General features: G+C 39.8%; 1 non-coding gene and 1 pseudogene across 1 annotated transcript; both read right to left on the reverse strand.

Moving 5' to 3' along the window:
* LOC105944918 lies at positions 1-24,362 on the reverse strand (annotated as a pseudogene).
* On the reverse strand, positions 22,853-23,043 carry LOC123460005. Its single transcript, XR_006636727.1, has one exon. It is a non-coding gene; the product is annotated as a U2 spliceosomal RNA (small nuclear RNA).

The raw sequence follows: 24,362 nt of genomic DNA on the forward strand, positions 1-24,362 counted from the left end.
TTATGAAGATACCTTTCTTTTTAAAAGCCTCATCAGACCAGTTTTCACATCCTTGTTCCTCAGACTATAGATCAGGGCTTACAGCATGGGGATCACCATGGTATGAAAGACTGAGGTCATTTTCTCATGACAATGGAAGCACTGGATGCCAGTTTTAGGTACATGGACATGATAGATCCACAAAATATGAGCACTACTGTGAGGTGGGAACTGCAGATGCTAAAGGCTGTGGACCTGCTCTTGGTAGAGTGGATGCGGAGGATGCTGATGAGGATAAGGCATATGTAATAATGATGGTCATCTGGTGGCTGCCATGTTAAGTCCACCAATGACAAAAATCAGAAGCTCATGAATGTATTGCTGGAGCAGGAGAGGTTAATAAGGGGGATGAGCCACAGAAATACTGTTTAATGATGTTTAATTCACAGAAAGATGATCTTAAAATGCACCCTCCATGAATCATAGCATCCATGAAGCCTGCTGAGAAGACAGCAGCCATCAGCAGAGAACAGACCCTAGGGGACATGATGACACTGAAGAGCACTGGGCTGCAGATGGCCACACAGCAATCATAGGTCATGGCTGCTAACATGTAGCTTTCTGAAAAATAAAAAGATTCTCATCAAAAAAAAAACGGAGAAATACAGCCGGTTAAGATGGTGGCGTAGGTACCATGCCAAAGCAGCCTGGGGGGAAAAAAGACCAAAAAAAAATAATAATAACCTGCAAAATACACACTTTTACTAAAAAGTGAGGTGTGTAGGAAATTGAAGCAGCAGTGGAGAAGTAGAAGAGATCCAGAGAATCCAGAGCCTGCACATGTCGGCAAAAGTGGCCCCAGCAGCTCTGCCAACCGCGGCAGCAGTGGCACACCAGAAAGCTGCCAAACTCAGCCCCAGCCGCAGGAAAAGCCAGGTGCGGGAGCTTCCACTCACACCAGTGCTCTCCGCAGCTCAAGAAACGTGAAGGAAGAGTGGCAGTGAGCAGCAGAGAAGCAGACCACGAGGTAGAAGAACACGTGGAACAGCGAGAGAACCAGAGCAGGTGTGGCTCCCTCCCCTACCCCACCGCCTGAGCCCAGCTCCAGTGAACAGAGCAGCGTGCCGGAACCTGGCCATGCCAACTTGGGCCGAAAGCGGGACCCAAGCAGGAGCAGAGACTGGTAGCAACATCAGCAGTTCCGACACCAGTAACAGTGGCCACAGCAGCAGCAGCTTCAGTGGCAGCAGCGGCAGTGGACCCAGTAGAAGCAGCTTCAGTAGCAGCAGTGGCTCCAGAAGTGGCAGCTACAGCAGCGGCAGCAGCAGAGGCAGCAGCAGCAGTGGGCCCACCAGCAGCAGCTTCAGCTGCTGACAGACCCAGCAGAGGCAGCTTTAGCAGCAGCAGTTCCAGCAGCGGAGGTGCTGATCTGCAAGGCCACAGTTGCCAGCCTCAGACTGCCCTGCAGGAAAAGCCAGTGCCCAGCTCCAGAAATCAGAACAGCAGCCTGACGACCCAGGCAGCAACTTGACTGAGACCAAAATCATCCAAGGTAACTGGGATTGCACCAGGGAAGGGTCTCACTTGGTCACAAGCTGACTTGTATCCCTCAACAGACCAGAAATCGTAACCTCTATGGTGATAGAGGATCTGGTTGTTATAATAACTACTCTGGGATACATACTCGGGGCTGTTTTTGATCGAATGGGTACAGTGTTTAGTTAACATTTAGAATCTACCTGTATTTTATTCAACTCAGCCTACTTGAATACTCCCATAGCAGGGAAACTCAGCCCTTAGGAGCCCTTTGTAGATACTCTGAAAGTCTTAAGAGCCACACCTAACACCTTAAGATCCTACCCTGAAAATATATAACATCAAATAAAATGATATAACTAAGAACACCCAGATAGCTAGAAAATCCAAGCATTAACTTAATCCAAGATGCAAAAATATATACATTATAACACAAGAAACACTAAAAAGCAAAACAATATAAATCCACCTAAAAGTATTAATGCATCAGAAATGACCTCCATTGAGAATGAGTTAGAGGAAATGTCTGAGAAAGATTTCAAAACAATGATTGTAAATATGTTCAAAGAAGTCAGAGAACAAATGAAAGGAGACAAAGAGGAAATCAAATGAATCAAAGAAGATGCAGGACACCAATTTCATGAAATAAAGAAGGCAATACAAGACATAAATAAGGAAATAGAAATAATAAAGAAAAACCAGTCAGAATTACTAGCAATGAAGAACACAGTTAATGAAATTAAAAACTCTGTAGAAAATCTCACCAGTAGAATGGATGAAGGAGAGGACAGAATATCTAAGCTAGAAGATGAGGTGGCAGATCGAATACAGTCCAACAAAGAGAAAGACAAATTTATAGAAAAGTATGAGTGGGAATTTCAAGATATTCGGGACAGTATGAAAAGATCAAATATAAAAATTCAGGGCATAGTAGAAGGAGAAGAATTCCACTCCAAAGGCATAGTAGTTGTCTTCAACAATATCAAAGAAGAAAATTTCCCCAAATTGGGAAAGAGATGTCAATACAGATAGAGGAAGCCTTTAGAACCCCAGCCAGACAAAACCTGGAAAGAAACTTAAACTTCCAAACACACGCACCAAGGAAAAATATTGAAAGCAGTTAGAGAGAAAAATCAAGTTACCTACAAAAGCAAGCCCATCAGGATTACTGCAGATTATTCACCACAAACTTTTAAAGCCAAAGGGCCTGGAGTGATATATTCCAAATCTGAAAGATAACAACTGTCAAACAAGGTTACTTTATCCTGCAAAGTTATCCATTCAAATAGACAGAGAAATAAGGACATTCCATGACAAAAGCAGGTTAAAGGAGGATTTGAAGACAAAACCAGCTCTACAGAAAATACTTGATAGAATCCTCCATGCTGAAGAAAACAAAAAGCACACATATAAGGAACCTAGAAAAAAAAAAAAAAGGCAATACTCAAATACTAGTTAACTGAAGAGAGCTCAGGTAGAACCGGAACAACAACAAAAAAAAAAAAAGGCAAACATAAATACACAACTTTCAATAATATCACTCAATATCAACGGCCTCAATGCCCCAACAAAAAGACATAGTTTGCAGACTGGGTTAAAAAGCATGATCCTACAATTTGTTGTCTCCAAGAAACTCACATTTCGACAAAGGATGAACATTATCTTAGGGTAAAAGGTTGGAAGATGGTGCTTCAAACAAATGGGCCTAGAAAACAAGCAGGGGTTGCTATCCTAATATCTGACAAGGTAGACGTTAGTCCAACATTAGTCAAGAAAGATAAGGAAGGTCACTTTATATTGATTAAGGGCACACTCCAACAAGAGGACATTATAATCCTAAACATATATGCACCTAACATGGGGGCTCCCAAATTCATAAAACAAACGCTATTAGAACTAAGGTCACAGATAACACCAAACACAGTGGTGGTGGATGACTTTAGCACCCCACTCTCATCAATTGACAGGTCATCCCAGGAAAAAATAAACAGAGACGAGTCTGGACTAAAAGGTCATAGAAGGACTGGACCTCACAGATACATACAGGACATTTCATCCAAAGGCTGCAGAATATACATTCTTTTCAGCAGCACATGGAACATTCTCTAAAATAGACCACATATTAGGACACAAAGAAAATCTTAACAAATTCAGGAAAATTGAAATAATTCCTTGCATTCTATCTGACCACAATGGAATTAAACTACAAATCAGTAGCAAGAAAGACTATAGAGCATACACAAAATCATGGAAACTAAACAATACACTACTAAATGATGAATGGGTCAATCAAGAAATCAAGAAGGAAATCAAAAAATTTATAGAGTCAAATGATAATGAGAACACAACATTTCAAACTCAGGGGCACAATGAAGGCAGTTCTAAGAGGTAAATTTATAGCCTTAAGTGCCTATATTAAGAAATTAGAAAGGTCACAAATAAACGACCTAATGCTTCACCTTAAAGCCTTGGAAAAAGAAGAACAAGGCAAACCAAAAATCAGTAGGTGGGAAGAAATAATAAAGATTAGGGCAGAAATTAATGAAATAGAAACAAAAAAAAACCATCCAAAGAATTAATGAAACAAAGAGTTGATTCTTTGAAAGGATAAACAAGATTGATAACCCCTTAGCAAATCTGACCAAAAGAAAGAAAGAAGAGACACAAATTAATAATATCAGAGATGAGAAAGGTAACATCACAACAGATTCCAGAGAAAGTCAAAAAATCATAGGGACATATTATAAAAGCATATACTCCACAAAGTATGAAAATCTGAAAGAAATGGATGCTTTCCTTGATGTATATGACCTACCTAAATTAAATCAAAATGAGATTAATCACTTAAGTAGACCTATAACAAACATAGAGATCTGAAAAGTTATCAATAATCTCCCAACTAAAAAAGCCCAGGCTCAGATGGATTCACTGCTGAATTTTACCAGGCCTTTAAGGAAGAGCTATCACCATTGCTTCTTAAACTTTTCCAGGAAATAGAAAAAGAAGGAATTCTACGAAACTCCTACCATAAGGCCAGCATCACCCTGATACCAAAACCAGGCAAAGATAGAACAAAAAAAGAAAATTACAGACCAATCTCCCTCATGAACATAGATACAAACATTCTCAACAAAATATTGGCAAACAGAATACAAGAGTATATCAAAAAGATCATTCACCCTGACCAAGTAGGCTTTATCCCAGAGATGCAGGGATGGTTCAATATACGCAAATCTATAAATGTAATACAGTATATAAATGGGTTGAAAGACAAAAATCACATGATATCTCATTGGACGCAGAGAAATCATTTGACAAAATCCAACATCCCTTCATGGTAAAAGTCCTACAGAGGCTGGGAATAGAAGGAATATATCTCAATATAATAAAAGCTATTTATGACAAGCCTGCAGCCAACAAATTACTAAATGGGGAAAAACTGGAAGCTTTTCCACTAAAATCAGGAACAAGAAAAGGGTGTCCACTGTCCCCACTTTTATTTAATATAGTTTTGGAAGTCTTAGCCATAGCAATAAGGCAAGAGACACACATAAAATGGATACAAATTGGAAAGGAAAAGATCATGTTATCATTATTTGCAGAGGACATGATTCTATACATAAAGGACCCTGAAAACTCTACTAGCAAGCTGTTAGAGCTGATCAAAACCTACAGCAATGTAGCAGGAAACAAAATAAGTACACAGAAATCAGTAGACTTCATATATGCTAACAACAAACACACAGAGGATGAAATCAGAGAATCACTACCATTCACAATTGCATCAAAAAAAAAACAAAAAAGTACCTCAGAATAATCCTAACCAAGGAAGTAAAGAATCTCTACAATGAGAACTTTAAAACATTCAAGGGAGAAATTGCAGAAGACGCTAGAAAGTAGAGAAACATCCCCTGTTCCTGGATTGGAAGAATCAATATTGTGAAAATGGCAATCTTACCAAAAGCAATCTACACATTTAATGCAATCCCTATCAAAATTCCAAAAGCATTCTTCATAGAAATAGAAAAAAACAATTCAAAAATTCATTTGGAATCACAAAAAACCTCGAATATCTAAAATAATACTGACCAACTAAAATAAGGCTGGTGGTATCACCATACCTGATTTTAACCTATACTACAGAACCATAGTAACAAAAACAGTGTGGTACTGGCACAAAAACAGACATGTAGATCAGTGGAACAGTTGAGAGGACCCAGATGTAAGCCCAAGTAGCTATAGCCACCTGATAATCGATAAAAATGACAAAAATACTCATTGGAGGAAAGACAGCGTCTTCAACAAACGGTGTTGGGAAAACTGAATGTATATATGCAGAGGAATGAAAATATTTTCTTCTCTCTCGCCATGCACAAGAATTAAGTCCAAATGGATTAAAGACCTTAAGATCAGATGTGAAACTCTGAAACTGCTAGAGGAAAACTTAGGGGAACCCCTCCAACATATTGGTCTCGGCAAAGACTTTCTGAATACAACCCCAATTGCTCAGGCAATAAAGCCACAGATTAATCACTGAGACCTCAAGAAATTACAAAGATTTTTCACTGCAAAGGACACAATGAAAAAAGCAAAGAAGCAACCTACAGAATGGGAAAATATATTCGCCAGCTATATATCTGATAGAGGATTAATATCTAGGATATACAAAGAACTCAAAAAGTTAAATAAGGAGTCAAACAAGCCAATCAAAAAATGGGCTATGGAGCTAAATGGAGGATTCTCAAAGGAAGAAATCTGAATGGCATATAAGCATCTAAAAAAATGTTCTACATCACTAGTCATCAGGGAAATGCATATTAAAACTACATTGAGATTCCATCTCACTCCTGTCAGATTGGCCACCATCATGAAAACAAATGATCATAAATGTTGGCAGGGATATGGACAAAGAGGAACCCTTCTACACTGTTGGTGGGAATGCAATCTGGTCTAGCCATCGTGGAAATCAGTGAGGAGGTTCTTAAAATAGCTAAAGATTGATCTACCATATGACCCAGCTATAGCACTCCTAGCATATATCCAAAGGAATCATCTCATTTCCTTACATGTATGGGCTCAACAATGTTTATTGCTGCTCAATTTATAATACTTGGGAAATGGGACCAGCCTAGATGTCCCTCAACTGATGAGTGGATAAAGAAGATGTGGCACATTTACACAATGGAGTTCTACTCAGCGGTAAAGAAAAATGAAGTTATGAAATTTGCAGAAAAATGGATGGACCGGTAAAGGATTGTACTAAGTGAGGTAACCCAGGCCCAGAAAGCCAAGTGCCACATGTTCTCTCTCATATGTGGATCATAGCTACAGATGATTGGGCTTCTGCATGACAATGAAAATACTTAGTAGCAGAGGCCAGTAAGTTAAAAAGGAGACATAAAGGGAAGAGAAAGGAAGGGAGGAGGGTATTTAATAGGTTGATATTGTATATATGTAAGTACAATGATTGTTATGGGGAGGTAATATTATGCAGAATGGAATTTCAAAGGAGAAAGTGGGGGGAGGGAGGGAATTAACATGGGATATTATTTTATAATCATGGAAAATGCTAATGAAAATTTTAAAAAAAGTTTCTCCAATGTGTGGGTCCCTGAATCCTTGGGGCCATGGTTCCCCAAAGGCATCCAGGCAACCATGGATCAGGGCCTTGAGCTGCTGTGAGTGTGTTGGGAAGAAGTATACCCAGGAAATAACTTCAGAGAACAGTTCTGAGTATTTGTCAGGGGACTGAGTTTCTATAAGCAATTAAGAGAGAGTGGGAATAGGGTCTAAGGGGATTGGTGGGTTCAAAGGTTGCTTGCTGACACCTAGGAACATTCATTCCAGCATGAAGGAAGAGAGTCAGGTCATCTACATAGTGGTGGGAAGAGGGGAGCAGGAGAATGTGCTTTGTGAAGGCTGCTGGCTGATAAGGAGTTTCCTAGGCAACTGGCCAAAGGTCACAGGGCTATGAGTAAAGCCTAAGTCCAGGTGTGCAGGGGTTGGAAAATGAGTGGCCTCCTGTAGCCTGGGGCCCTTAGCTGTAACAGGCAGCTCAGGCACGTTTTAACTCTCATTGGCCCAGGGCCCTTACCTGTGCCCCACACCAAAGGAGAGTGATATGAAGGTAGGTTAAAGGGAATAAGCTCTGTTGATTTAGAGAGATTTTGTTGGATGTAGCTCCACTTTTGGCCAAAGACTAGTAGAAACTTCTCTTTGGAGTTCATGATCCTGTTTTCCATAGGATTCTGACTTGGTTTCCAGTTCCAGCTGTTAGAATTGAGTAATCTGAGATCCTACTTCATATCTACAAGGCCAGAATCTATAATTTACTGAGGTCTCCACATGATCTTTGTGCGCATGACTTATGAGACACATATTAGATTATTATTTCCTAAAGCCGGTATCATATCTTTTCCTTTGTTCCTTCTTTCTCTCTCCCCCTCCCTCTATCTCTCTGTCTCACTCTGTCTCATATTCTAGAAAGTAATATATGATCATTCAAAAGCCATAAATGAAAGTATCTCAAAACATCTTAGATGAAAGATAGGAACTGCATAGTTTTACTCTGTAGGATTCAGCTGCATATATATGAACCCAAAAATTCCACAGCAAAATGTAATGTAGATATCAAGTAGCTTCTTACAAAGAGTTATACTGTAATGTTTGTAAGAAGATATGTTAGAGAAATTATGTCTTGATCAATATGAAAATATGCAATGAGAGCCAGTATCCTCTTTATTTAGCCAGCCATTGAAGTATACTTACATTGGCTAGGGATACAATAATCTAGTGTATTAGCTCAGACATGATTTGGGGACCATGTGTTTGATAATTCTAAAGCATAACTAGTTGTTTCCAAACAATTCAGTGCATGACACAGTATTACTAAAACTGACTTGTTTACTTTACAAATTGAAGTTGAGATTATTATGACTCAACAGAAATATCATACAACTGTGTGATGTTTGAGAATCCTACAAGTCTTTTTTTTTTTTTTTTTTTTTGAGGTAACAACAGACTGACCTTCTCTATGTGAGAGAGAGACAGTGAGAGAGAGAAAGCATAGCGCACAAGGGCACTTTCCTGGGAAGCCTAATGACTCATGTTCAACTCTCAAGGTCACCGTAAGCCAGATGCACAAAGTGACACAACTGTGCAAAGCCACACATGCACATAAAGGGGCACACATTTGCAGTGGCTAGAGGCCTTGGTGCATCAATTCTCTTGCACACACACACATACACACATATGCAAAAATAAAAGGCCAGGCTCTCAAGCTTGCCTTAAAAAAAAAAAAAGAAAGAAAATAGATTCAATGTTTTCACTGTGGATAAACATAAGTAAACTGTAGTAATGATGACAGCCCAGGCCTCTGGTCCCTAGTGATGCTTCTCTGACAGAATGTGCCTGGTGGCCTTTGAATGAGCCTTCTCTAGTGACAAAGCAACACATGTACTTGAAACCTCCAAAGTTTCACAGACAAACAATTGCATGTACATCTGACTTTGGAGAAAAATTTGGCATTATTTCAGGTCACCTCAAAATTAATTATAATGTGTATACTATGTTGAAATGAAATGTCTGAAGATGAATGAAAAGTAAATAAAACATGTCCCTTATGCAATTTTTTACAGCTTTGGTTTTAAAACATGTTCTCAAATCAACCTATTTTTCGTAGGAAAGTACTTTTGAGATCATCCATAGTCCTTGATCCATATCACAGTTGAACTACCAACATATGTATGCTTTTCGTGGTCTTTAAGAGCCTGCTAAACTCAGGGACAATTTATTATCATCATATCCCTGGCACAAAATGGGATGAAGAATCTCATCCTCCTTATCAGGCATCTATCTCAATCACAGTATTTTATCTACCTGTCTAAAAATAATAATTGAGGGACCCAGAAACTGAATGATGCCATGTCAGGCTTCAGTAGAGTGCTGCCCTGGTTAGGCCTAAGTTACAAGTTTCAGCTTAGACAAAGGAACAAAGGGGCAGCTGCCCTGCCCCCTGCCCAGGACACCTGAGACTTGCCAAGACTTGTCCCTCCTACCTCCCTACCCTGGCCAATTAAGAGACTTATCTCTCCTACTTCACTGTCTCAGCCAATCAAAATACATACAAATGTTTCTCATTCTGCAAACCACAAAATTGATGGAGATTGTGTTAAATCTATAGATCACTTCAGTATTATAGCCATTTTTATAATATCACAAATTCCACAAAACTAATTCAGTCAATGCTTTTTATATCTTAAGTGTCTTCAACTCAGTTTTCCTCTTAGAGATCTTTCATTTCCTTAGTTCAGTTGAAAAATAGGTTTGCTTTATTTATTTTTGATATAGATTTTCTCTGATTTCTTTCCCAGCAAGCTTATTGATATGTAGGAAAGATACAACTATTTAATTTGTATCCTACTGCTTTACTAGAGGTAGAAATCTGGTCTAAAAGTTTTCTGGTTCATTCTTTAGTATCATCTAAGAAAAGGGTCATATCAACTAAAAATGGTCATGTTTGATTCTTCCGCTTTATATTAGTATCCCTTTTATTTCTTTCCTTGCTCTTATCACTCCATCTAAGACTATAAGAACTATACTGAATGAAAGAAGGGAGAGTGGACACACTTGTCTCATTCTTGAGTTTAACAGAAAAGCTTTTAATTTTCCCCCATTTAGTATGAGGTCGGCTGATGGTTTCTCACATATGTTTTATTATGTTGATATATGTTTTGCCTATTTCTAGTTTTATCATAAAGGAATGTTGCCAAAGGCTCTTTCTGCATCTGTTGAATGTAAGGGTCCAAAAATCACTGAAGAAAAGACCCCGGACTCAAATGGTATGTAAAAGCCAAGAATGTTTATTCTGCCAAATCAGCCAGCATGCAGGTGTCAACCATTCATACAAAATGGCAGCCCTGAGAGGAGATTGTAGGCTCCTTTTAAGCACAGCTAGGGGAATTTTGGCAGGCGTAGTCTTTTCTAACATGATTGGCTAATTTAAACAGTAACTATACTTGTATCCTTTTGATTGATTCTAAAGTTTTGGCTGTTTAGGTCTAGGGGAATTCCAGGCAGATTGGGTAACTGTTTATCATGATTGGCTAGGCAGGAAGCAGTTACATTTGCACATCTTTGATTGGTTGGGGTGAAAGGTGCAAAAGGGGCATGTCTGAGTATGTTTGGACATGTCTCCAGGAACTGATTCAGCCTCTGGGTGGCTATCTTCTCCGGCCACATGTCATAGTCACTGTTGATTAACAGCCTGCCCTTTCCCAGAAGTCTTGCCTGTCTCTCTGGGAAACTGGAACTTAGGCCTAGTTGGGCGGCACCTTAATGAAGCCTGTCATGGTGTCAGTTTGGTCAGTTCATTGAAATTATCAAGTGATTTCTGTCCTTAATTCTATCTACGTGCTGTTACATTAATTTATTTGCATAGGTTAATCCAACCTTGTGTACTTAGTTTATCAACCCTTAGAAGGAAGAGAGGAAAATATATTACCCAGTAATGAAAAATATGTGAATGCATGAAGCAGAATAAGAATAAAAATATCCACTTTTAAAATATGATAAGCGGGCTGGAGAGATGGCTTAGCGGTTAAGCGCTTGCCTGTGAAGCCTAAGGACCCCGGTTAGAGGCTCGGTTCCCCAGGTCCCACGTTAGCCAGATGCACAAGGGGGCGCATGCATCTGGAGTTCGTTTGCAGTGGCTGGAAGCCCTGGCATGCTCATTCTCTCTCTATCTGTGTCTCTCCCCCTCTCTCTCTCTGTCATTCTCAAATAAAATTTAAAAAATATATATATGATAAGGTACAATTAAAATAAAATAAAATTTAAAATATAAATTATTGCTATATTTGTAAAAAAATAAAAGAAGAAGAAAAAGGAAGGAAGGAAGGAAGGAAGGAAGGAAGGAAGGAAGGAAGGAAGGAAGGAAGAAAGAAAGAAAGAAAGAAAGAAAGAAAGAAAGAAAGAAAGAAAGAAAGAAAGAAAGAAAGGCAAGTGCTGTGGGGTCCAGTGTTGCACAAGTAAAACCACTGACTCACAAAGTGCTAAGTGAGAACTGACCCACAGGAGCTGCACATCAAAGTGTGGGATCTATGAGAGCAGCCCTGAATTGCTCTGGACTGCCACCTTTTATTGCAGAAAACTGCAAGATATTTAATGCAAAAATAGGATGTGAGTCAAACCATAAACCACAACTCACATGTTACAGTTGCAGCCATAAAAGTAATTTTAAACACAAAGGGGGATTCTGTGCATTGCTGCAGGGACATTCCATTCTTAGAAGGTTATAGGGGGGAAAAAAAAACCCTGAACTTTTGAACAGGTTGATGGCCAGTTACAGAAAGTGCCTGGGGATGTGAAGTATGCTGGTGAATAAAATTCTCTGAATTTGCCCTTTATGGGCCTTTAAGTGCTTAACAATGCAGGCTCAGGGTAATGCTATTCAAACCAGCAGAGCAAGTTTTATCTACCATCCTGATCTGCATAAGCAAATGTTTTGATCAATTCTTTTATGAGCACCTACAAGGAAGTAACTTCTATTTTTATCTAGGCTTGATATAAAGAAATGTAGAAAAATATAACATTTCGCTCTCCTTACACAAGCACAAGGAGCCAAAAAAGAAAAACAATAAAGTGACAGAGCAGCCTCTTTCAGTATCCTTGAAATTTGGAGAGATCCAGTTGTCAGCCTGGAGGAACAGGTTTGCTTAATTTCCTTCTTACAAATTTTTATTAACAACTTCAATTATAAAAAATACCCCATGGTAACACCCTCCCACCCCCACCCCCACTTTCCCCTTTGAAACTCCATTCTCCATCATACTCCCTCCCCATCTCAATCAGTCTCTATTTTAATTTTGATGTGATGATCTTTTCCTCCACTTATGATGGTCTTGTTCAGGTAGCATCAGGCACTGTGAGGCCATGGATATCCAGGCCATTTTGTGTCTGGAGGAAACATACAAAAATACACAATTTCAATAATATCTCTTAATATCAACGGCTTCAATGCCCCAACAAAAAGACAGAGGTTTCCACTCTGGGTTAAAAAGCAGGACCATACAATTTGTTGCCTCCAAGAAACCCAACTTTCTACAAAGGATGGACATTATCTTAGGGTGAAAGGTTGGAAAAATGAAGTTTTAAGCAAATGAGCCTACAAAACAAGCAGGGGTTGCTATCCTAATATCTGAGAAGGTATGTTGGAGACGAGGAGATGAGCCCTGAACAGACCTTTGCCCTGAAATAACCTCTGCCCTGAGATAACTTCTGCCCTGAGCAACTTCTGACCTTTCCTCATCCCCCCACCCTGCCATACCTAACTGATTTCATCCCCTCACCCCGCCACACCTAACTAATTAACATCCTGCCTGGCAACTGTAGACACATGAGAACTATACTGTGAATTCTTGGAATAACTGCAAACTGTCCTAGGCCAAAGGCCAAGAAGATTCTGTAACTTTCCACCACCTGCCTCCTCCAGCCCCCCCCCTTCACCCAAGACCCTAACCCTAACCCTTAAAAAGGCCGCTGTGGCTCAATAAAATTGGACTCTTGACAAATGTACATTTGTTTGAGTCTCTTCCTCTCTCTCTCGCCCATCTTATTTCAGATTAGGGTCCTTCTCGCCCCCACGAAGAACGAGGTCCCGCGGGTCGGGACAAGTGGTGCCCAACGTGGCGGCTCGAGGCACGGACCCCTACCGGACGGAGACCCCCAGTTCAGCGACCTCTGGAGGATTTGTTAAGTGGTCACCGCTTCTCCGCCCAAGAAGACGGCAAGACCTGGTAAGTTTTCCCTCTTCATTCCGTCCCATCAAGATGGGCCATTCATTGTCTAAAGAGGCTTCTTTCATAAAGGATTTAAAAGCCTCTCTCAGAGAGCGAGGAATATGGGTAAAGAAAAAGGATCTTATACAGTTTTTTATTTTTTTTGATAAGACATGTCCATGGTTTATGATTGATGGACCTAACATTCATCCCAAGAAATGACAAAGAGTCAATAAAGAATTAAATCAAAAACTTACTACTAAAGAAATGGCAAAGAGTCGACACCTATGTCTCCTGCGTGAGATATGTGTCGACCCCAGAGCTCTGGTTTCCTAAATAAAGCCTCATGCTTTTGCACCAAGTTGGGTCTCCTGTGTGTCTTTGGGTGCGTGCTATCTCGAGACTTGAGTGAAGGTCTCCCTCTGGGGGTCTTTCAATTGAGGACTCGTCCAGGGATTTGCACGTCTACCCTGGACTCCAGAGACCCCCTTGGAGGTAAACAATGTAAATGTCTGCAGCTCTGCTTGTCTGAGTGTTTGTCTGAGTGTTTGAGTGATTTCTGTGATTTCTGTTGCTCTTATCTGTTTTGCTGTTGTTCAGGACCGTGAGGACCTGATAATGGTGGTTGGCAGGACCACAGGCTGCAATCCTGGGGGATGCCCCAGGATCTGAGGAGAGTCAGGGTGGCTGACAGTCTCCTATCTGGTAAAGGAAGATTGTGTATTTCTCCTTCAGGAGAAACCACAGAAGCATCTTCCATCTGAAATTGCATTTGGTTTTCTGTTCTGGACGCATCGGAGGTGTCACGGTTTTTGGTTTCTTTTTGTCAGTATCTATTTTGTGTTTGTTTGTGGACTCTTGTTTCTAATTATGGTACAGACTGTGATGACCCCCCTGACTCTGACGGTATCTCATTTCTCTGAAGTTAGAAGTAAGGCTCATGACTTATCTGTAAAAATTAAAAAAGGTAAATAACAGACTTTCTGCTCCTTTGAGTGGCTGCCAGAGGGAGCATTTGATCTAACCATTATTTCTGCTGTTAAGAATATTGTTTTTCAGAAGGGACCCATTCTCACCCAGATCAACAGCCATACATCCTAGTCTGGGAGAGCCTAGTGACGGATCCCCCGGCATGGGTCAAGCCCTGGATCCACCCCCCCCGCCATGGTCAGGCTCCAGAGTCCTGGCAGTGGCCCAACAAGCCACGAGAGAAGACCCTCCCGAGTGGCCCTCTGCCCTGATTCCATCTCCCCCACCTTAGCCCCCTGCTCTCCCTGCTCCAGCTTTGCCCGAGGGAGGAGGAGATGGGCCCGCTACAGGGAATAGAAACTGAAGGACCTGATTCCACCGTACAAGCCTTTGGTCCTCCCCCTGACCCTAGCATGTCTCAGGCCCAAATGAGTAGCCTACCTAGCTCCCAAATGAGATTGATGTGGGATTCCCTCTCACCCGACCTGAATGGAATTACAACTCAGCAGAAGGTAGGGAGCAACTGACAGTCTACCGCCAGGCTCTGATGGCAGGTCTCAGGGGGGCTGCTCGCCGCCCCGCGAATCTGGCTAAGGTAACCTCCCTATCCTGGTCCTTGTATACAGAAGAGGGGGAGATGTTGGAGACGAGGAGATGAGCCCTGAATAGACCTTTGCCCTGAAATAACCTCTGCCCTGAGATAACTTCTGCCCTGAGAAACTTCCGACCTTTCCTCATCCCCCCACCCTGCCATACCTAACTGATTCCATCCCCTCACCCCGCCACACCTAACTAATTAACATCCTGCCTGGCAACTGCAGAGACATGAGAACTATACCGTGAATTCTTGGAATAACTGCAAACTGTCCTAGGCCAAAGGCCAAGAAGATTCTGTAACTTTCCACCACCTGCCTCCTCCAGCCCCCCTCTCACCCAAGACCCTAACCCTTAAAAAGGCCGCTGTGGCTCAATAAAATTGGACTCTTGACAAGTGTACATTTGCTTGAGTCTCTTCCTCTCTCTCGCCCATCTTATTTCAGGTTAGGGTCCTCCTCGCCCCCACGAATAACGAGGTCCCGCGGGTCGGGACAAAGGTAGACTTCAGTCCAACATTAGTTAAGAAAGATAAGGAAGGCCACTTTATATTGATTAAGAGCACACTCCAACAGGAGGACATTACAATCCTAAACATATATGCACCTAACATGGGGGCTCCCAAATTCATCAAACAAATGCTATTAGAACTAAGGTCACAGAGAACACCAAACACAGTGGTAGTGGGTGACTTCAACACCCCACTCTCATCAGTTGATAGGTCATCCCAGGAAAAAATAAATAGAGAGGCATCTGGACTAAATGATGTCATAGAAGGAATAGACCTAACAGATATATACATGACATTTCATCAAAATGCTGCAGAATAAACATTCTTTTCAGCAACACATGGAACATTCTCTAAAATAGACCATATATTAGGACACAAAGCAAATCTTAACAAATTCAGGAAAATTGAAATAACTCCTTGCATTCTATCTGACCACAATGGAATCAAACTACAGATTAGTATCAAGAAAGGCTATAGAGCATACACAAAATCATGGAAAACAAACAATACACTACTAAATGATGAATGGGTCAATGAAGAAATCAAGAAGGAAATCAAAAAATTTATAGAGTCAAGTGATAATGAGAACACAATATATCAAAATCTCTGGGACACAATGAAGGCAGTTCTAAGAGGTGAATTTATAGCCTTAAGTGCCTATATTAAGAAACTGGAAAGGTCACAAGTAAATGACCTAATGCTTCTCCTTAAAGCCTTGGCAAAAGAAGAACAAGGCAAACTAAAAATCAGTAGACAGGTAGAAATAATAAAGATTTGGGCAGAAATTAATGAAATAGAAATTAAAAAACAATCCAAAGAATCAATGAAACAAAGAGTTGGTTCTTTGAGAGGATAAACAAGATTAATAAACCCTTAGAAAATCTGACCAAAAGAAAGTAAAGAGACACAAATTAATAAAATTAGAGATGAAAAGGTAACATCACAACAGATATGAGAGAAATTCAAAAATCATAGGAACATACTGTAAAAACATATACTCCACCAAGTATGAAAATCTGAAAGAAATGGATGATTTCCTTGACTTATATGACATACCTAAATTAAATCAGGATGAAATTAATTACTTAAATAGACCTATGACAAGTATGGAGATCTAAACAGTTATTAAATATCTCCCAATTAAAAAAAGTCCAGGCCCAGATGGATTCATTGCTGAATTTTACCAGACCTTCAGAGAAGAACTAACACCACTGCTTTTTAAGCTTTTCCATAAAATAGCAAAAGAAGGAATCCTACCAAACTCCTTCTACAAAGCCAGCATCACCCTGATCCAAAACCAGGCAAAGATAGAACAAAAAAAAAGAAAATTGCAGACCAAACTACCTCATGAACATAGATGCAAAAATTCTCAACAAAATATTGGCAAACAGAATACAAGAATATATCAGAAAGATCATCCACCCTGACCAAGTAGGCTTTATCCCAGAAATGCAGTGATGGTCCAACATATGCAAATAAATGTAACACATTATAAAAATGGACAGAAGGACAAAAACCACATGATCATTTCATTAGACACAGAAAAAGCATTGGACAAAGTCCAACATCCCTTCATGATAACAGTCCTAAAGAGACTAGGAATAGAAGGAACATATCTCAATATAATAAAGGCTATTTATAACAAGCCTAAAGCCAACATATTACTAAACTGGGAAAAACTGGAAGCTTTCCACTAAAAATCGGGAGCAAGACAAGGGTGTCCACTGTCCCCAGTTTTATTTAATATAGTACTGGAAGTCTTAGCCATAGCGATAAGGCAAGGGATGCACATAAAAGGGATACAAATTGGAAAGGAAGAGATCAAGTTAGCATTATTTGCAGATGATATGATTATATATATAAAGGACACTAAAGACTCTACCAGCAAACTGCTACAGATGATAAACACCTATAGCCATGTAGCAGGATACAAAATAAATACATATTAATCAGTAGCCTTCATATATGCTAACAACAAACACACAGAGGATGAAATCAGAGAATACTCCCATTCACAATTGCACCAAAGACAATAGAGTATCTTGGAATAAACCTAACCAAGGAAGTAAAGGATCTCTACAATGAAAACTTTAAAACACTCAAGTGAGAAATTGCAGAAGACACTAGGAAATGAAAAAACATGACTTTTTCCTGGATCAAAAGAATCAATATTGTAAAAATGGCAATCTTACCAAAAAAAAAAAAAAAAAAAAAAAAATCTACACATTTAATGCAATCCCCCTCAAAATTCCAACAGCATTCTTCATGGAAATAGAAAAAAATAATCTAAATAATCATTTGGAATCAGAAAAAAATCTCAAATATCTACAATAATGCTAAGCAACAAAAATAAGGCTGGTTGTATTAACATACCTCATTTTAATCTATACTACAGAGCCATAGTAACATAAACAGCATGGTACTGGCACAAAAGTTGACATGTAGATGAATGGAAGAGAATAGAGGACCCAGATGCAAGTCCAGGTAGCTATAGCCACCTGATATTTGATAAAAATGCCAAAAATATTCATCGGAGAAAAGACAGCCTCTTCAGCAAATGGTGTTGGGAAAACTGCATATGTATCTGTAGAAAGATGAAAATAGATTCTTTTCTCACTCCATGCACAAGGAGGAAAAAGTAGGGGAAACCCTTCAACATATTGTTCTTAGCAAAGACTTTCTGAATATAACCCCAATTGCTCAGGCAAAAAAACCACAGATTAACCTCTGGGACCTCATGAAATTACAAAGATTTTGTACAGCAAAGGACACTGTGAATAAAGCAAAGAGGCATCCTACAGAATGGGAAGAAATCTTTGCCAGCCATACATCTGATAGAGTATTAATATCTAGGATATACAAAGAACTCCAAAAATTAAATAATAAGAAATCAATCAAGCAATCCAATGAAAAAATGGGCTATGAGGGCTAGAGAAATAGCTTAGTGGTTAAAGTGTTTGCCTGCAAAGACAAAGAACCCAGGTTCAATTCCCCAGGACCCACATTAGCCAGATGCAAAAGGGGGCACACGCATCTGGAGTTCATTTGCAGTGGCTAAAGGCCCTGGCATGCCCATTCTCTTTCTTTCTTTCTTTCTCTGTCTCTGTCAAATAAATAAATAAATAAAATTTTTTAAATGGACTACGGGACTAAACGGAGAGTTCTCAAAATAAGAAATATTAATGGTGTTTAAGCATCTAAAAAAAAAATGTTCTAAATCCCTAGTCGTCAGGGAAATGCAGATTAAAACTTCACTGAGATTCCATCTCACCACTATCAGATTGGCTACCATCATGAAAACAAATCACCATAAATGCTGGCTAGGATGTTGAAAAAGCAGAACCCTTCTACACTGCTGGTGGGAATGCAATCTGGTCCAGCCATTGTGGAAATCAGTATGGAGGTTGCTAAGACAGCTAAAAATAGATCTACCATATGACCCAGCTATAGCACTCCTAGGCATACATCCTAAGGACTCATCTCATTTCCTTAGAAGTACATGCTTCCAGCCATGTTTATTGCTGCTCAATTCACAATAGCTGATAAATGGAACCAGCCTAGATGTCCCTCAACTGATGAGTGGATAATGAAGATATGGCAGCACATTTATACAATGGAATTCTACTTAGCAGTAAGGAAAAATGAAGCTATGAATTTTGTGGGAAAATGGATGGATCTGGAAAGGATTATAATAAGTAAGGTTGTCCTGGCCAGCAAGGAGTTGAATAAGAACACGAGGAGAAATTAACCTGAATGAGAAAAGGCAAACAGACACAAGAAGGAGACCATGCTAGATGTTTTTCAAGGCCTTAGAGTCTTTATTTTTTACACAGTGGTTATATAGTGGAAGAAACGGGGGGGGGGGAGGAATAAGCTTGATGACGTAATTTAAGGCTTTGGAATTGTCAGGAAACCTAGAGGGTATGTTATTAGGTGTTCATCTAATCTTTCATAAATGACTTAACATCCTGACTGCACCAGGCTTCACAGCCTGACCATAAACTGGCCTTTTGCAAAAGATAAGATTCTGTAAGCAGTCTGCTGACTGACAGTCCAGAAGTACCTAACAGAAAGCTGGATGGACCACCTTTCTGAGTAATGATTCAGCTTATGAGCAGGCCCAGGCAAAATGGAGAGGCTTTTGCTCTAGGGCTACTGACATCTCCTCCCTCCTTTTATAGAAAAGAGGGCAAGGCCCGCTATTCAGCGGTGCACTGCAATACGTTTGTTTCTTCATCAGCTACCAACAGCATGGGGGAGTATTCAGCCAAGTGTATGATCCCTTGGTAGTTGAATATTAGTTGAGGAAGTAGAAACATAACTTGCTATATGGCGGTTTCTGTTAACATGGCCGAAGTTTGATTCATAGCTCCCATCATCTCCTCCCTTCTTTTATACAAAATGAGGGGGAGGCCCGCTTTGCAGCAGTGGGCATTAACCAACTGGGGGAGTAGGGACCCGACTCCTTCCATGGGATGTCTTTTTCCCACAATCTTTGGCCCTTGGTACCTTTTGGGGAGGGGAGGCAGGGCCTATGTGGCCGGAGAGCGAGGCATTGCCTTAGTGATAACAGTGATGGTGCCAACCTCCATGAAAGCCAGGTATACCTCTCAGGGAATCCATAGGTGGTCAGATAAGGACCTTCCCCTGCAGTGCTTTGTGTCGCACCTACGTTGGTGCCCATATCGTACTCACTTCACTGTGAGCTGACATGCATATGTCGGGATCCTCATGCAGCTCCCATAGGAGGGGTAGCTATTTGGCCATGACAGGTAGACCACTGTGATAGCAGAGGTGTAGAGGACAGCAGTATAGTAAATGAGTACAGAATGTAAGATCAACTGCACTGGTAGGTCTTCAGTGGCAACGCCTTGATCCACCAGCTCCAGTCTGTGATAATGGACCTGTAAAGGCTGCATCTTAATGGGTTCAATCTGTTGACATACAAAAGACATGATTTTATTTGCAATAATGGGTCTGATTGTGAGTAAGATGATTCAGATAAGTAGAGATCCTTCCAGCTTTGTCCTATTAGGAAAAAAGGCGAGATTTTCTCAGGGAAGTGTTTCTTCCCTGGATATGTGAGATGTCACCGGAGGATCATCAGCTTGTTTTACAAGTCTCTCTGGCAGCCATGTTGCAGCATTTTCTTTGGTGTCAGGCAAGCATACTGATCCTCAGCCCCAAATGAGCACTGGGTCTGGGCCATTACATTTTAAAGTTAAGGGATCTTTCCACATGGCTTTGGCAAAGGTATTTTTTGTATTTGTGTGCCAAAAGTGATCTGTAGCTGAATTTCCCTGAGTATCAAGGGTTAAAAAGTTTAGGACAAACAAGGCATGATGAAGGATATTTCTTGGAGAGCATTTTATGGGATATAAATCCCCCATTTTTAACTTTTGGAGGGTAAATGGACCCAGAAGAGGGCCACTCCTGCCAGAACCTCCCAATGGGTGTAAAGTCAGTGGCACAAATGACCAGGAGAAGAGGCTTTTTATAAGAGATAAAAGTGACCTTTTGGCTCAGAATTGTAGCCTCCACTATTTTCAGGGCCTCTAAAATTTACCACAGATAAACTAAATGCAAAATGCTGATGATCCTCAGGGTGTAAAGGAATTGTAAAAAAAAGCAATCCTTTAGGTCAATAATGATTTTACAATGTCCTGCAGGAATTGCTACTGGAGTAGGGAGGCCTGGTTATAGGGCCCCCATAGGTACCATGGCCTTATTAATTTCTCTAAGATCCTGGAGCAATCTCCATTTTCCAGACTTTTTCATTAGAACAAAGATAGGAGTATTCCAAGAAAAGGTGGTGGGTTCAATATGGCCTGCAGCAAGTTGTTCCTGCACTAACATCATGGTTGTAGCTAATTTCAGAAGTTAAGGGCCATTTATACATTGAAGGTATTTTTTTTTTTTTATCTTTGGTTACAGATTTCTCTCTGAGTGTTTAAGACTATGCAGATAGCCAAAAGTTAATTAAGGATTAATTTTAGAGGTCATTAATAGCTCTCCAAAGAGACTTTAGGGACACAGGAGTAGCCCCATAGTTTACAGGTTTCTTGCCTGTTAGGATGAGTCAGGGCCATGCTGGCCAAGTAATTTTTCCTTCTTTGGGAAGTCAGGAGGGCTGATTGCTCCTCAATTGTGACTTTCCTGTTTTAGACTGTACAACAATTTTCTTTGGGTCTCCATATCCTCCCTGCTCAGGAAGACAGGTGACTTACCAGGGGTCCAGTGTAGAAGTGTCCTATCATCTCTAGTAGCTTCACGACATGGGAGCATAGGCCAAAATATTGACACTTTTTACCCTAATGATTTCAATTGGCTTTGGATTCTATATAGGTGATTAACACATTCAGAAAGGAAATTACACCAGCCTGGATGTATGTACATATAGAGCACATTTTATTACTGAAATAGATTTAGTTAAAGAAGGGCACAAGGGCTTCTAAAATCATTTGGTCCTATCTTTAAAATTTTTGTATATAAAACCATATATATACACATATATACATATATACATATACATATACATATACATATACATATACATATACATATACATATACATATACATATACATATACATACATACATACATACATATATATATTAGATGAGGACCATTGTTTGAGCATTAGGCTGTACCCTAAAGTAGGGAATATGTCTTAAGAGTTAATTTTGTTATAAGCACTGGACTTAAGATGCAAAAATTGAGACAGTGGGGCTGGAGAGATGGCTTAGCAGTTAATCGCTTGCCTGTGAAGCCTAAGGACCCTGGTTCGAGGCTCGACTCTCCAGGATACACATAAGCCAGATGCACAAGGAGGTGCAGGCGTCTAGAGTTTGTTTACAGTGGCTGGAGGCCCTGGTGAGCCCATTCTGTCTGTCTCTCTGCCTCTTTCTCTGTCTGTTGCTCTCAAATAAGTAAAAAACAAAAACATTTTAAAAAATTGAGACACTTACTTTATATACAATAGAGTGGAATCTGGTCTTTTCTGAGCCAAAATAGTTAACTAAATATTAATATAACCCTTGACAAATTTTGTTGAAGAAAAAAATTATTTGGCAACCAATGATTTTGGCTCAAATTTGATAGCTATTGATTTTATGTATCACAAAAATTTTTATTAACATAAAAATTTTATGTTTTTACCCATGATGTAAATTTGATAAAACTTAAGCAAGCTATCCCAACATATTTTAGCCTGAAAATTAGTTTTTTTGTTTCTTAAAGTTTGAAAACAGTTTAAAAACCTTTAACTTTAGGCATGGTGTTTAGGTTTAGCCTGAAATTTTCTTTTCTTTTTTTTTTTTTTTTACATCCGCACAAGTTTATTTATATACTTTAACATTCTGATCTAAGTACCACTCAAAAGGCATTTTGAACAAGTAATCATTGAAAAATTCCTTCCCAGTTCCTTCAATCAATTCATCTCACCCCATCATTAATTATCTTTCTTTCTTTTGTTTTATTCCCCCAAGGGGGTGCACCATTCCTAGAGGTACTACAATACCAGATCGATGCGTGGAGTGAACGGAGCAAGCTCCTATTCCAACTCCGAGCTCCAAAAATCCATTTAATATATTGTCCTCAGATAGAGGATGTATCAGATATTAAACTGATAAGAACAGATACAACACTTGATCTTAGCCAAAAGGCCTATAAGTGATTAATTATCATTGTTATAAGGCTATAAAAAATTACACCAATTTGATTAATCCTATTACTAACAAGAAAGTAGTCTTAATACAATTTTATGTCATTAATACCAATAACACACTTGGAAACGATTTTATGAGAAGTAACTAAGGCAAATTGTGTTGTTATCTCGAGGCAGGCTGGCTTAGAAGTCAGATCAGTTGCCTCCTCCTTTTAAGTAACAGGACATTACAATCTTTTCTAAAATATCTGACAAATTATAAGTTACCTCTTTAGAGAAAGTTTTGTTGTTTTTAATAATCCTCTATGTAAGGTGAAGTTGACCTAGAACAAATATCTGGCAAATTTACTCCTGCAAAAGACATTTAACTTTTCCTTTTTTATTTCTATGCTTAAGTCTTTAATTTTCTTGAAATCGTTCTCTAGAAGAGAAAGGGGTGTCACCTGCATCCGTCTCATCTCTTTAGTTACAAACAGTCATAAATACAACACGACTAGCAAGCACAATGAGCACACATAAACACATACACACACACACATATAAAAAGAACATATTCTCTTGATAAAATTTAAAAATTTGCTTAAAGAACTTGAAGCAATTTCAATTTCTTGTGCTTTTAAAATCTTTTACAATTAGCTCCTTTTTACTCTTTGCTAAATCTTTTTTTTTAACCTGTGTTCCTTGTGCCTTAAGAGAAATTTTAAGCCCTTCAACAATTTATGCTTATTTAGGGTCTGACCCATGATAGAAAAGGAAAGAGGAGAAATTATAAGACCAGAGGGCAACGTTCCCAGTTGGAGAACTGGCACGGGGGATTCCCTGATGGGCTTGACTGAAGCCTGCATGCAATTTTAAGAACTGGTAGCCACTCTAAGAGCATTTATTGGCTGTTGTGTAACCAGGTTGGTTGGTAGGAAGAGAGGCTAAATAGGAGGTCTTTGCCAATGCCCAAATGGGCTGTTGGGATTCTCACAGGGATCTAGGGGCCTTCAGCCAATGCCAGAGGGTATCCCTGGCCAAGAGGCTTCAGTTGCCCTGTTGCTATGTTGCAATTCCACGTGATGGTGCCAACCGAAAGTAAAAGGAGGAAAAGAAGTGCAAAAGGAAATCTCACAGTTCTTGTGTTTTGCAAATCTGACTAAATAGTCTTTACTGAAATAGTTTGCCTAAAATTCGTCACTTACCATAACGGATCAGTATCACAGGTGGGCTTTCTGCGTCAATCACGGTGCAGGTCTGTATTACCAGCGTGGACTGCCTGCAGTGACCTTTATGCGGACCTTCACTCACCCACTGGTGGGGTGGCAGTCCAATGGCTTGGATGGCCAT

Source organism: Jaculus jaculus, chromosome 3 (genome assembly GCF_020740685.1).
Source record: "Jaculus jaculus isolate mJacJac1 chromosome 3, mJacJac1.mat.Y.cur, whole genome shotgun sequence".
In the NCBI taxonomy this organism is placed as follows: Eukaryota; Metazoa; Chordata; class Mammalia; order Rodentia; family Dipodidae; genus Jaculus; species Jaculus jaculus.